At 43.9% G+C, this 13466-nt stretch overlaps 1 protein-coding gene across 5 annotated transcripts in view; it reads right to left on the bottom strand.

Moving 5' to 3' along the window:
* C5_2H7orf57 (chromosome 5_2 C7orf57 homolog) overlaps positions 1-13466 on the bottom strand; it is a 240495-nt gene that overhangs the window by 30537 nt on the left and 196492 nt on the right. The window lies entirely within an intron of this gene.

Here is a 13466-nt window from a genome sequence, read left to right as displayed (position 1 = left end):
AAAGTGAATGCTGGGTTGGATGACATCTTGAGCATCAGTTAAAGATTCTGAACGCTATATTTAGTACAATAAACCCTCTGCAGTCTATTGTTGTGGATTAAGTTTCTAAATGCCTTCAATTTGATCACAAAAGCAGTAAAAAGCAACATCCTAAGACGTCATTTTTGATTATTGATGCGCAGGAAAAAATTATATAGCTAATGGAAAACAATTGAGGAGATGGGTTGCACATAAGAGTGCAGGGAAGATATCTACAGTTGATTACTATTGTAACTGGATAGTTACATTGCTTCTTTGGTCTGAGATCATACACAGGTACAAATGTTTTAATAGAATGCCAAGCAGCATGGATGAGTTTTTAGTTGAGGTATTCAATAAACTTTTGTTCAAGCATTTAATACAGGTCATAAACTATTTAGCGGTCTTCTATTTAAAGGGTAGTCTAAAGACATGTTGTGTCCTTGTACATAGGAGATGAATTAGCCACGAGGAGAGAACAAGTGATACTTTCTAAGCTCAGGGGATCCTTCCTTAGAATGTGACCCATTTATAACTTGTAAAAATGTTTTTTTAAAGATATAAGACACAGGGGTAGGGATACTCTGACCCCCTAGTTACCCCACTAATGTGCAGGCTCCTGCTCTATAAATAACAACATCCCCCGGGGCGGGTCAGGGCACGAAGGGGTGGTGCATTTATGATTTAGAAGTAGGAGGGTGCATGGCCCCAGGAACCCCATCACCCAAGGCTAATATTTTAGTACACAGCCCCCCTCTCAAAGCCCTAAAAAGGCCCAGTGGACCCCATTCCCAGGCGCCACATAAACAATATAGGGGAGGGGACACACCGCCCCACTTCCCAAACCTCTAAGAGGTCCCAGGGACCCCCATCACCCAAGACCAATATCTTAATAAAGGGGAGGGGGGCTGCTTGACCCCTCACGAGCCTGAGAATGCCCCTGGGACTCTATTCCAAGGGACAGGCACTTAGAAAATGTGGATGGCAAGGACGCAGCCACCTCACTGAGTCATTTATTGGCCCCAGGGACCCAGGGCTGGATTAGGGACGGTGTTACAGAGTCCCCAACCCTCAGGGCACTGTCTATTTCCAAGAGCGCTGGTAGGGAAAAAGTTCCACCCGGCGGAAGCATAAAGCTTTCCCCAAGCTGTCCCCAATAGCCAGAATGATTGTCACATAAATCCTCTCACTTTGAAGCCAGAGAAAGAAAAATAAATACCAAGATCCCTGTAAGACACAGCCTGGCATTTGACCTCCGTCTTTGAAGGTAGAACACATATGATAAGATAAGAATAAGATTTAAAAGCCTGTTTACAGAAAAGGAGTCTGCGGAAGGAAGCAGTAAACAAGGGCTGGGCATCGGGAGGGACTAACTCGAACAGGACAGCCTATAGCAAATAAAACCAGCAAATAGAAAGCAAGCAAATGTGAGGTACAAGCCACAAAGTCAAGAGAAAGCAACGGGTGGAATGCATTCCTAGGACAATTTTCTGAATGTCCCTAAGATGTCTTCAGCAAACCAGACAGCAGACAGCTGCTCTGTCTGGTAGGCTGTGATCGAAAATGGGAACATCAAATGTAGTCTGTGACTGACGAGTAACAGTTTCTTACCTGTAACTCCAGTTCCCTCGTAGGGGTATTTCCATGATAAGTCATAAGCCCTTGAATAGTCCCGCCCATGTACGGGGACCCTGGAGCACTTATTTGGATTTATCTTCTTAAGTGGGATTTTTCTCCTTTCTTCAGGAAGGCTGCAAAGACACTTAAGAGATCGAGAGACAATAATGCAGCCTAAATAAATAGGCTAAATGGGGCGCATCTTCATCTTGAAAAAAGGGAGCCAGTATATTATATTTTGTACCATTTTTGAAGTGTTTAATACATAGAAGAATACCCTTCACAAAACTCCCTTTTTCATTATAGAAATGGAAGGAGAGGACAGAATAGCCCCATAGGCTGCCATTATATGTCTTAAAAATAGAAGCTGTGCTTTTAAGAATCCAGAGACCACCAGTATCCCATCATGCACAATGGCAGTTACTTCAGTTCTTTTTGAGCGCAATGAGAATTGAATGCATGTTTTATGTTATGGATCCCTCAGTCTATTCCACCTGGGAGGAGGGAGGGTTGCTTATGACTTATCATGGAAATACCCCTACGAGAGAACTGGAGTTACAGGTAAGAAACTGCTCCTTCTCTCGCATGGGTTTTCCATGTATAGTCATAAGCACTTGAATAGACTAGCAAGTCCATTCGTATAGAACGCGATGGAAGAGACAGAGAAAAAAGGAATGCAGATTTAGGCAAATATGTTCCTAAGGGAAGCCTGCCCTACTTGAGCATTTGCCTTGGCATCAAAGTCCAGATAGTAGTGCTTTATTCGATTTTAGACATTTAAAATCATAAAAGCACAAGAATGGATACAAACTGAAAAGAAAAGGAATAAAAAGGACTGATATGTACATTTGTTAAATTAATTATCTTATCACATGGTGCAAAAGGTGCATTCAAGTAGATTAGTCTACATAATGATACTTTCCAAACAACAATGACAAATAGATTTTATACATTTACGCTTTTTCTAGTTCTCATAATATTTTTCAAACATGCATTGGCATAGCCAATAGGTCTCGCTTTTGGGACCTTCTAAGTATTTAGTTATGCAGCACAATATCCTTGGTGCAACCACATCAACTGTTGCGTGGCTAAACACTTATAAGGTCCAAAAGGCAAGACCTATTGGCTATGCCAATGCTTGATGTGCTTGTGTGTGTGGTTGTGTGGTTGTGTGGTTGTGTGTGTGTTTTTGTGTGTGGTTGTGTGTGTGTGTGTGTGGTTATGTGTGTTGTGTGTGTGGTTATGTGTGTTGTGTTTGTGGTTGTGTGCATGTGTGTGGTTGTGGTTGGGTGTGGTGGTGTGTGTGGTTGTGGGTGTGTGTGTGGTTGGTTGTGTGGTTGTGTGTGTGTGGTTGTGTGTGTGTGTATTGTGTGTGTGGTTGTGTGTGTGGTAGGGTGTGGTTGTGTATGTGGTAGGGTGTGGTTGTGTGTGTGTGGTTGGGGTTGTGTGTGTGTGGTTGTGTGTGTGTGGTTGTACGTGGTTGTGTGTGGTTGTGTGTGTGGTTGTTGTGTGTGTGTGTGGTTGTGTGTGTGTGTGTGGCTGTATGTGTGTTTGTGTGTGTGTGTGCGTGTGTGTGTGTGACAGTAATACTAAAAGCATCTCAAAATAAAGGAACACAAACATCGAGTTTGTGGAAAGAGAAAGCATGTTGTAAGTCAAACGGGTGCAGCAAAGCATTAACACAACAACAAAACAAACAAGATCACTTAGCGAAGACTGAGTGCTGATAATGGATACACACAGCCCATCATCTTAAGAGTTCGATTGCAGCCAATGTGCACTCAAACCTGCCCCCTCCTTGTGAGTTGCACCCCATATTTCTTGTGTTGTTACATGCTGCATCCACCATACCGCTTTGAGATCTAAAGCGCTACATAATCGATTAACCAGTCGCCAACATGCTATGCTTTTAAAGAGAATGTGCCAAAAGTTTCCAGCTTCCTCATCATGTCCTCATGAAAGCGCCAACGAAAGGACTCCCTGAATGGTGCAACGGACATGAAGCAGCCGCTGCGATCAGAAATAAACACTGTGAATGTTGTCCAGTTTCACAGTAACATTTCCTTAATGTTCTTTAAGTCACAAAACAGCAATACTAAAAGCATCTCAAAATAAAGGAACACAAACATCGAGTTTGTGGAAAGAGAAAGCACATTGTAAGTCAAACGGGGGCAGCAAAGCATTAACACAACATGTTCTTTGATGTTCTTTGAACGAGAACATCAAAGGGGCGCCGCGAAAGTGATCGCGGGCGAACGTGAAAGTGATCGCGGGCGCTTAATAAGCATGACGAGGTTTGCCAGCCTCTGCTCCTAAGCGAGCGCCCGAGCACATGCACTGTAGCTCTAGGCTGGCCATGGTAGCATGTTTTTGAGCCCTCACAAAAAGTCTCGCCTGACCAGTGCATGCGCTGGGTCAGGCGAGACCTAAAAAAAACAGTCACAGCACATACTAGAAATGTACTATCTTGGAATTGTAGGTATAAAAACGCTGGTCTACATTGTCTCCAGCCAGCCTGTTTTAACAAAGGGAGAATCCATCTTCTTCTTTCTTTTTATAGAATTTACAAAACAGAATCACATGAAGAGTGGATTGTAAGGATACATTATCACAGGGACAAGGAGAAAGTTCTCTGGACCAGTCAACCAGTCATTTATTTCTGGGTAACTGACCAGTCGGTGAAAGCTATTGAACCGAAAACGAGTTAAAAGATATCTATCGTATCCCCCCCGTGCAACATAGGAGATACGGTTGGATACCATATGTAGACAAAGTCATTTGATGTTGATCCACCATTCCCTTATTAGCCTCCTGAGTGAATCTAAGTGATTCCAGGTGAGTGGAACAACTTATTTTAAAATCCTTCCTGGAGATAGAATTCATTTTCTCAGGGGTGAAATAGTACTCAGGATGGCCAATGTCTCTCAAGAATCTTTCCACGTAATTCAGCCACGTGATCTTGTTAGCCTGATCCAGGTTCATAGAATCCTTGATTATTTCTTTATTTAGGGACGTGCTGCTTGATGTCCATACACGGTGCCATAGCAATATGGGTTGCATTTTTATGATATCAGAGACATAGGGGATACCTAACTCGCTATGGCAGTTAAAAACTGGGGAGCTTGCTGGTACAGCTAAAATAAATCTTAAAAATGCATTTTCTACACGTTGAATCATAGACACATCGTGAAAACCCCATACACCAGCCCCGTATATTGCAATGCTTAAACATTTGGCCTGAAAATATTAAGGAGTATACCGGGGGGCCTTTTTCCCATTTTCTTTGAGAAATTGACAAGGGCGGCAGTCGCCTTCATAAATAGCAAACTCCTGCTTTTCACCGCTGGGCCCCAAGAGCCCGTATTGGTGAACAATACGCCTAGGTAAGTAAAAGAGTTTGTGGAATCTACTCTTTTATCCCCCAGGGGGAGGCTGTTACATTTAATACTCCCTTTCCCACAACTCATCGCAAAGGTTTTTTTTTCATTTAATTTCAGGTCTAATTTATTCATAAAGCATGAATAAGTTAAAAGTGCTCTCTGCAGACCTAGTTTCGTGCGGGCCATTAAGACCACGTCATCAGCGTACAGGAGGGCAACTATCGGCCGTTTATTGACATACGGGGGATCCTGCGCCACTCCTGCTCAAAGGCGTTGGTATAAAGATTAAAAAGGAACGGTGTTTAGTGAATGTATGAACTGATTTCCAGGTTGCAACTTTGCATATCTCTGCAATGGGTATATTACAAAGCAAAGCCGCAGTAGCTGCCTTCTCTCTGGTAGAGTGAGCTTTAGGCTTAATGGCCAGAGATTTATTAGGCTTTTTGGTAACAGAGTAAGATGCAGGAAACAAGCCATCTGGAGATGGACTGCTTAGAAGTCGCTAGACCTGTACGGAGGGAGCCATAGTTTACAGATAATTGGTCAGTACTCCGTAGACCCTTCGTTTTATCCAGATAGAATTCAAAAACCCGTCTAACATCCACAAAATGAAGAGATCTCTCTATTGGAATAGATGGATGCTGGAAAAGGTAAGTAAAGAAATTGTCTGATTTACATGAATATTTAAATCTACCTTAGGGAGGAATTTCGGATGAGTCCTCATTACTACTTTAAATGCATGAAACACTGTGTATGGCCCGTGACAGCAAAATGCCTGGATTTCACTAACCCTGCGGGCCGATGTAATAGCCACAAGGAAAGCTGTCTTCCAAGACAAATGCTGAAGAGATGCCTTATGTATGGTTTCAGAAGGATCCTGCAAAAGACGAAAGAGGACCACATTAAGCTCCCAAGGAGGAGAAGGATTTCTATTGGGAGGAAAAACCTTCCTCAAATGCTCAAGGAAATCTTTGATGACAGGAATTCTGAAAAAGGAAGTTTGTGAAGGGCATTTCCTGTAGGCAGTTAGGGCTGCTAAATGAACCCTAATAGAAGAAGATTGAAGGCCAGATTGTGCTAGATGGAGCAAATATAGAAGGATGACATCTTCCTGGCATGAGGTAGGATGCTCATTCTTCGACGAACACCACATACAGAATCTCTATTATTTATGAGCATAAGCGGAACGTGCGGAAGGCCGCTTTGCTTCCTTGAGGATGTCCATGCAGTTCTGAGGTAAGTTCAAATGTCCATACTGTACTATCTCAGTAGCCATGCTGCCAAATACAAAGAGGAGTGGTTGGGGTGCAACATCTGACCTCTGAACTTCGTTAGCAGATCTGTTCTGCATGGAAGATGTGGATGGATAGATCAGTAAAGGAGGCCCGTGAACCACCATTGACGTGGCCACTCCGGGGCTATGACTATCATTTTGGCCTGTGACTGCGACAGCTTGTTGAGGACTGCCGGGATTAGGGGAACTGGAGGAAAGGTATAGAGAAATTTGCCTGACAAGTTGATCCATAGGGCATTCCCCAGGGTTCCCGGTTGGAAGTACCTTGACGCGAAGCTTTGGCATTTGCTGTTTTCTGAGGTGGTGAACAAGTCGACCTCCGGAGTACCCCATCTTTGAAGATATCCAGGACCGTGTCGTTGTTTAAGACCCACTCGTGGTTTCCCTGGAGGAGCCTGCTGAGGGTCAGCCTGAGCATTCTGAACACCTGGGAGGTGGGTTGCTGTTCTGGTCAGGTTTCTGGACAGAATCCACTTCCAGATTGTCTGGGTTTCCCTAGATAATGGTCTGGACCCCGAGCCTCCCTGCTTGTGGCGGTAGGACATTGTTGTTGTAATGTCCATCTGGACAAGCAGGGAGTTGGAGCGGAGAGATGGCTGAAAAGCTTTCAGTGCGAGATGAAATGCTCATAGCTCTAGCAGATTGATGTAAGTGGATTCTCCGTGTGACCATTTGCCCTGAATTTGAAGTTGGCCTGTGTGGGCTCCCCATCCTTGGAGAGAGGCATCTGTGACTATGGTTTGAACAAGTATCTCCTTGTGAAAAGGGATCCCTCGTAGGAGATTGGCAGGATAGCATCACCATTTGATGGACTGGAGGACAATCGAATCCAGGCTTTCCAATCTCCTGTTCGCTAGTTCCATTGGTCTTCCAGGCTTTCCTGCAGGGGTCTCCTGTGGAGGCGTGCATTCGGTGTGAGGAATATACAGGATGCCATTGAGGCGAGGAGCGAGGAGACCTTCCTTACGGTTGGGTGAGACATTGCATGAGAGCCTGGGTCTTCCGAAGGATTGATAACTGTCTCTTCTCCGAAAGACACACGTTTGCCGGGAGATTTTCAAAGGAAGCTCCCAAATATTGCAGGCACTGGACAGGGATCAAGGCTAACTTTGTCTGGTTGACATGAAGTCCCAACCGAAGGAGAAGCTTGAAAGTCCAACTGAAGTGCAGTTGAGCCTCCTGAGACATGGATGCCTTGGTCAGCTAATCGTCTAGATAGGAATAGACGAACACTTTGTGTTTCCTTAGATGGGCTGCTACCACCGCCATGCATTTGGAAAAAGTCCTGGGTGCTGAATTCAGGCCAAATGGAAGCACAGTACTGATAGTGGTTGTTCCCCAGTGCAAACCTCAAGAATTTGCGATACTTCCTTATGATGGGAATGTGGAAGTATGCGTCTTGAAGGTCGATTGCACATAACCAATCCCCTCGATGTAGCTGAGAATAAATTTGGTGCAATGCTAGAATCCAGAACCTTTCTCTCCAAAACCACTTGTTGGCAGTCCCGAGGTCGGGAATGAGCCTGAACTCGTTCTTGTCTTTCTTCTTGACAAGAAAGAATCTTGAGTATAGCCCTGTGCCTCGTTGTAAAGGAGTATAATATAAATAACAAATGGACCCAGACTTTTTAGAGAACACCAAGGAAAAGATTCACAACAATCAAATATACTTAGTTGCTTGAAAAATCAGCACATTGTAATTAATACATAACAAAACAGAATTTTAAAGTACGCACCAAGGGAAAAAAAAAAAAAAGAAGAGACACCTACTCTTTTTTCAGTAGAAAACCCTATTTTATAAAGACATTAGTGAATATATACAAAATGGAAGGTTGCTCAAGGAAAGGGATGCAAAGGAATAGTGCTAGTGCGTGAAGTAAATATGAAAGAGAGACTTCAAAGTAAGGGTATAGACGGCAACTTTAAACCTCTACTTGCGGGTCTTCTTCAGGACAGGGGAAAGTATAAGAAGCAACCTATTTCTGACGTCAAGTGTTGGCAAACCAAATCACAGCTCCCAAGGAAGGGTAGTTCGCATGGCAATGAGGAGTTTGACAGTCAACCAAGCATCCAATTTAATGAAATGCTCGTAGGGGTATCTAAAACCCAAATCCAGTCCAAATGGAACACATCAGGAGTGTGGATGAACAATCCAATTAATGAGGAAGGAGTTAAGTATCCTTCAATAGGGGGAGCAATCACCCAATTCAATCTTCAAACTGCGGTCGGGTCAGATAAAACGATCCTAGCCTGTCAGTGTTTGGCAGGATTGCCTTTTATACTTTCCCTGTCCTGAGAAGACCCGCAAGCGGTGGTTTAAAGTTGCCCTCTATGCAATAAGTCAGGTCGAAACGTCGACACATACCTCCATCCCTGGGCCTGTACTAAATTATACTACAACGACCAACCACCAGATGACGCTTTTCTGCGCTTACTAAAAATGTATCAAAAATGATGACTACAAAGATGCACTGTGGACAGGCCAAAAACACACTGGTGTATGTTTCACTAATAGCCAGTGTTGATTGTAAAACTGTTGGGATTACTTTTGTTTAATTGCCTTTACTTTGAAGTATCCCTTTCTTATTTACTTCACGCACCAGCACTATTTCTTTGCATCCCTTTCCTTAAGCAACCTTCGATTTTGTATATATATTCAGTAATGTCTTTATGAAATAGGGTTTTCTACTGAAAAAACAGTGGGTGTTTTTTTCCCCTGGTGCATACTTTAAAATTCTGTTTTGTTATGTATTAATTACAACGTGCTGATTTTTCAAGCAACTAAGTATATTTTATTTTTGTGAACCTTTTCCTTGGTGTTCTCTAATAAGTCTCTGACCATTTGTTATTTTTATTATACTATACCCCGGTCCTTAGACATTGATTGGGTTACCCCATTGGTCTGTAATCGTTGTAAAGGAGTGTCAGGCCTCACCATGTCTCATTTGTACCCACCCACTAGGCTCCTTGGTTGCCCATGTTTATTATCCTTTATAGGGTTTTAAATACTGCTTCTACATTCACTACTGCAGGATTCTATTGGTTGTAGCAATGCTTGTTTAATCCAATCTGTTAATGCCAATGCTTATTTAATTGCAGCAATGCTTGTTGCACTGCATTCATTATGACAAGTGATAGCCAACCGTCATTTTGGTGGGTATGGCAAGCCTTGTGCAACTGCATGTGGAGAGGCGTGGTTTGCCTCATGTGGAGGGGCGTGGTTTGCCTCATGTTTACAAGCACCTGTCCTGTTGGTTATAAAAGGGCAAGCCCTGCACATGCCAGTGCTCGGCTTATTTACTGGATTCCTGCAGGTTGCTGTCTCACCATCTCTCCAGATGACAAGTGCCAACGCCTGATCTGACTTCTTCGATTAGGCTTGCAAGAGGATTCCTCGCACGTCGAACAAGCTAAGTGCTGCACATTTCTTCCACTTGTCTTTTCATCTTGTCTGTGACTTCTTAACCTCGCACTTGGCTACTTGTTTCGTGCTCGGGGTAGAACATTAACCAGTGACACTCTGAAGTGGCAACATTGCTTTTGAAGGCAATTTTCTTGGCTTCTGTCTAACGCCCAAATACGAGACTTTTGGGAAGAAGATAACAAAGACTTTTAGTGCGCTTATCGCCCTTAAGGAATTAAAAAACAGTGTTTGTACTCAGTATTTCTTATTTTTAGAATTGTGGCATAATGTGCTGTACTTTCCTGTGACAAGTTCAGAAATCGGAAACTTCAGTGCACGTTATGAATGGTAATATTTGTTCTTGAAACACGAGTGCACGTTATGAATGGTGACAGTTCTGACTTATTTTGTTTTTCTTTTGAATCTTTTATTTTGAAATACTTACTCCTGTTGGAACAAGAGACTATACTTTTAAACCAAAGCACGAAGTATACTTATAAAGAGAAATGATATTATATTCATATCTACCATACCTTTGGATTGAGATATTAAGAGGCTGCAAGTGGTCCTTGCATAAGGTGAATACATGCTTATTATATGACAGAGAAGTGTAACTGTACTCCATCCCTACTATTTATACCATCAGAATATTACACAAACAAAGGCTGTAGATTCCTCAGAGACCCAAGACGTGGTGCCCGACTGGACCAGGCTGAGTGACGAAGCAGTGTTTTTCTCTTCTCTTTTTTCTCCTCCACTTCCCCTTTGATTTTGGAAGATCTGCCAGTGTGACAGCGTTCTAGTTGCAGCACTGAGAGGTGTTCCAAGAGGTATTGGAAGTATTTGTCATTCATCGCTATGGCAGACATCCTGAGATTTCAGGTGAGTGGTCACGCCACATCCTTACAAGGAGGAACGGGTTCTACCGCCTGTTTCTGTAAGAGTATAGTCACCTCCAATTGTAATTGGTGCAGTTGGAATCTGGATTGTTTCAGAGGTATTGACGGTGGAGGGGTGTTGAATCTGAGAGAATATCCATTGCGAACAATATTCAGCACCCAATTGTCTTGTGTGATTTTTCGCCACTCTGACAGGTAATGTTGGATGCTTACCCCTACCGGTGCGGGTACCGGAAGAGGGGGAAGACAGGATTCAGAGTTTCAACCCTGCTGGTATCTTGCCTCCTTGAACAGGTTGCTGTCCTGATCTACCACTTGCTTGTCGTTTCTGATAATGCTGGTAGGAGCGTTGGTTCTGTTGTTGCGTACTTGACTGGCAGCCCTTATACCACCGAGGGGTTTGAACCCTCTGTGTAGAATAGCGGCGTTGAAAAGGTCTAAAATATTTATGCTACTCATTAGGTCTTTCAAGGCCAACAGCTTTTAGTGTCTCCATTTCTGCCTTCATCCTGGCAATTTCCTCTTCTGCGTGAGAGCCGAAAAGAGTTGTACCTGAAAACGGGAAATTCAGGATGCACTACTGTGATTCAGATTTAAGCAACGTAAGGCGCAGCCATGAGTGCCGCCAAACTGCCACGCCGTGGCAATACCCATGTGCAGAAAGAAGGGATGTGTCAGCTGCTGCACTTTTGACTTGATTTGAGACCATAAGACCTTCTGTCAAGATCTCATTAAAGTCCTCTCTTTTGTCTCTAGGGAGGTATTCCGCAAACTGTTGGAGTGATTTCCACTGTGCCCAGTCATATCCGCCTAGTAAGGCTGTGGCACTAGCAACTTTCATGGTAGTCACTGCTGTGTTGCAAACCTTCCTTCCTACTGAGTCTATTTTTTGGCTCTCTTTATCTGGTGACACTGTAGAGGGTGGCGCCGTGGCATGTTGCTTTTTCACCACCACCACAGTAACAGAATCCGGTGTTGGGTCTCTCCATAGGAAAGTAGGGTCCAGCTCTGGAGGCGGGTATTTCTTTTGCAGCCTGGATGGAGCTGACTTAATTAAAGAGGGTGCCAGAAAAAGTTTCAAAGCTGGTTCTAGAAGGCCCGGCACCAGAGAAAGCAAGGGATGGGAATCCTGTTTTTGCTGAAGATTCTCAAATATTACAGAAGTTGTTGGTGTTGGGAGTGGACATTGGAATGTTTAATTTCGAAGCACCCCGCACCAGAACATCTTGAAAGGTCGAAATGTCATAAACTGGTGAAATCCTCCGTGGAGGAGAGTCCGACAGTGTAGGAGTATATCTACCTGTGCTTGAGGAGGAGGTGTCCCTGGTATGTCTGGAATGAGACCTTCCTCCGTGACGCCCACGATGTGAATGGGTAGAGGAGCATCTATGACTGGGAGACCGATGACTCGTGTGAGACCTAGAGCTTGTTCTTTGTGCTGGTGGCGGTGGCAGAGGAGGCGGAAGTCTTGGTTCCACATCTGGCAGAGGAGGTAGAGACTACAGAGGAGGAAGCGTTGGAGAGGGAACATTCTTAGATGGAGAATAGGTTCGGGAGTACTCTAAATCTGATGTGTAAATCAGCCTTCTCTTTTTCCAGGCCTCCTGAAGCCTTGAAGAAGCTGACAAAGTTTCTCAAGAAGATCCATCCGTCCCCCTCGATGTCGATCTACTCGTCAACGGCATCCTTTGACGTCGCCTCGAAGGAGGATCTCGTCTCGACGTCAATGGAGGACTTCTCTGCATCCACTCACGGTGGGAGTGCGTCGGCGATCGACGGTGTGTCTCGAAGTCGATTGACTGCGACGGTGGGATAAGGTCCTCGAAGGTGACCTGCGAGGTGTCATCGTGTGCGGTGGGCTTCCTGACGCCGACCAAGGTGTTCTTGTCACTGGCTTCGTAATCAACGTCGAAGATCTTCTTCTCAACGTGGAACGTTAACGTCGTTTTGACCCAGGCCTCTCGACATCATCGTCATCGACTGGGACTGGCGCTGTTTTTCATCCTTTCTTCTGCTTGGGAGCCCCCCAAAGACTGAAGACAGAGCCCTGGTAGAGGACTGACCCTCTCCTCGTTTTGAAGTCCCACCTTAAGAGCTTGCTGTTTTCTTTGCTCTTCTGCTCCTTGAAGTCGAATCTTCTCTCTATCATGCAGAGTGAGCTTGGAGAAAGTTTTACAGGTAGAACAGGAGTCCAGAACATGAGTAGCAGACAATCATAGTATACACATTCTGTGAGAATCAGTCTTGGCCTTCTTCCTACCACAGTCTGAACACTTATCAAAAAGAGATGGCATTTTTGAGTGTAAACTGTAAACTGTCAGAAAAAAAACTTAGAAATATGTAGGGAAAGATCAAAAGCGTCGAGTGAAGTAGCTATTTGTTAAGTTCAGAAGTGAATTTTTAAGACAAAAATTAAATTGGTAGAGCTCAGTGCTTCAGGGTCCTGATAGCAGGAGCCGGAAAAAAGAACTGAAGTAACTGCCACTAGCTGTGCATAATGGGATACTGGTGGACTCTGGATTCTTTATGGCACAGCTTCTATTTTTAAGACATATGATGGCAGCCTATAGGGGTATTCTGTCCTCTTCTTTCATCTCTATCATGAAAAAAGGAATCTTCTCAAGGGGATTCTCCTATGTGTTAAACACTTCAGAAATGGTACAAAATTTAGTATACTGTCTCCCTTTTTTCACTTCAAGATGAAGATGCGGCCAGTGTAGCCTATTTATTTAGGCTGCATTATTGTCTCTCTATCTCTTAAGTGTCTTTGCAGGCCTTCCTGAAGAAAGGCGAAAAATCTCACTTAAAAAGGTATATCTAAAGAAGTGCTCAAGGTTCCCCGCACATGGGCCGTA

This window comes from Triturus cristatus, chromosome 5_2, assembly GCF_964204655.1.
Source record: "Triturus cristatus chromosome 5_2, aTriCri1.1, whole genome shotgun sequence".
Lineage (NCBI taxonomy): Eukaryota > Metazoa > Chordata > Amphibia > Caudata > Salamandridae > Triturus > Triturus cristatus.
The sequence above is the reverse complement of the archived record's forward strand: the minus strand, read 5'-3'. Positions and strand labels throughout refer to the sequence as shown.